Below are 2,301 nucleotides of genomic sequence, written 5' to 3'. Positions count from 1 at the left end.
TCACTTTTTTCCTCTCTCTCTCTCTCACTCACTCTCTCTCTCCTTCCCCTCTTTTTCCCCCTCGTCTTTCTTTCTCTCTCCTTTGTCTCTCTATCCTTCTCTCCCTCTCTCTCCCCTTCCCTCTTTCTCTCTCTCTCTCCTTCTCTTCCTCTCTCTCTTTTTCTCCTTCTCTCTCCTTCTCCCCTCCTCTCTCTCCCATATCTCTCTCCTTTCTCCTTTCTCCTCTCTTTTTCCTTCTATCTCTCTCTCCCCTCTCCTTCCTCTCTCTCTCCTTTTTCTCCCCTCTCTTTCTCTCTCTCGCTCCTCTCTCTTTCCTTTTCTTCTTTCTTTCTCTCTCTCTCTCTCACATTTTCTCTCTATCCTCTTCTTCCTCTCTTCCTTTTCTCTCATTCTCCTCTTTCTTTTCTTACTCTCTCTTTTCTCTTTCTCTCTCAACCTTTTCTCAATCTCTATCCCTCTTCTATCTCTTTTCTCCTCTTCTCTCTAAAGCGAGAGAGAAGAGAGAGAGGAGGAGAAAGAAAAAAAGGAGAGAGATAAGAAGAGAGAAGAAGGATAGGAGAGAGAGAAGAAGAGAGAAAGTGGAAGAAAAAGAGGACAAAGAGGAAGAAAGAGAGAAGGGAGAGAGAGAGGATGGGGAGAGAGAAGGAGAGAGAAACAGAAAAAGAGAAAGAGAAAGAGAAAAGAGAGGAGGAGAGAGAGAAGGAGAGAGGGAGAGGAGGGGAGAGAGAAAGAGGGAAGGGGAGAAAGAGAGCATGGGGAGAGAGGGAGAGAAGGATAGAGGAAAAGAAAGGGGAGGGGGAGAAAGATGGGAAGGCGAGAGAGAGAATGATAGATAGAGATGAGGGGGAGAGAGAGAGAAAAAAAAGAGAGAAGGAGAGAGAAAAATGGAGAGAGAGGGAGAGAGAAAAGGAAGAGAAGAGGAGAAAAAGATAGAAATGGGAGAGAGGGGAGAGAGAGGAAGAGAAAGAAAGGGGAGGGGGAGAAAGAGGGGAAGGGGAGAAAGAGAGAGAGAGAAAAGGAGAGAGATGGAAAGAAGGAGATAAGAAAAAGTTATTCGTATCATTTAGAAAGAAAATTATTTATATTAGAAAAAATTATTTATAGAAAATACTGAAAAGAGATAAGAAAGAAAAAGGAACGAAAGTAATGGAAGGGATTTTATTATTTACAAATGTTACTCGTATCATTTAAAAAGAAAAAAATTTAGATTAAAAAAATTCAATTAAAAGAAGGTTTAAAATTTTGGGTTTTTGTATGTAAAAATATTAATTTTTGTGTAAAAATCTATTTTTACATGTAAAAACCAATTTTATGGTATAAAAACTAATTTTTTAGTATAAAAATCGATTTTTTAGTACAAAAATCGATTTTTCTATATAAAACCGGTTTTGAATTTCACTAACCGATTAATAATCGGTTTCATAATGTAAAACTAATTTGGTTAATTAACCAATACTATATTTTTGGTTAACCAAAAAACTGATTTGGTTTTTGGATTAACCATACCATGAACACCCCTACAAATCATTGAATGTGTAATATTTTTAGAAAGATTCAATATTTTTTTTTTGTATTGTGTTACTAGATTCTAGTGTCAATTTTAAGTAATTTTAGTGCTATTTTATTTTATTTTATAGAGTCAATGTATAGGGGTGGCAACGGGGCGGGTAGGGGCGGGTTTTTGCTCTACCCGACCCCGCCCTGCCCTACAACCCGCGGGTTCGGGTAGTGTTGCCACCCCTATCAATGTAATCTTTTATAGTCAATTTACTTTCTACATTCTGTATTATTGTATTTAATTATGGTGTCACTTTAAACAAATTTTGGTGCTTTTTATTTTTGCCAAGAATTCAATCCAATAAGTGTGAACATATATTTATTCAATTAAATAAGATTTCAATTCAGTACGAACATATTTATTCAAGTCTAATATGAAAAAAATACTCCTAAAAGAAGAAGAGCAACAAAAAAAAATATGTAGCATTACAAAACACATTTGTGTGTTTTATAACAAAATATCAGTATCAAAATTAAGAATTTTATATATTATTGCTAAAAATTTTGGTATTATTTTTTTTTATAAATTCTGCACAATTCAAAATGCTTCCTCCTCTTTTTCATCATCTTCTTTTTTTTTCATCTTTTTTTTTCATTTTTTAATTTTATTTTCTCATAATTTCTTTTTATTTTACCGTCTTAATAAAAATAAAAAAATCAAATAAAGAATAAGAAATAACTGCAATAATACATAAGAAAGAGAAAGTGAAAAAGAAATAAAAATAAAATATAGCAACAACAGCA

Source organism: Arachis ipaensis, chromosome B01, assembly GCF_000816755.2.
Source record: "Arachis ipaensis cultivar K30076 chromosome B01, Araip1.1, whole genome shotgun sequence".
Classification (NCBI taxonomy): Eukaryota; Viridiplantae; Streptophyta; class Magnoliopsida; order Fabales; family Fabaceae; genus Arachis; species Arachis ipaensis.
This window is presented reverse-complemented; position numbering follows the sequence as displayed.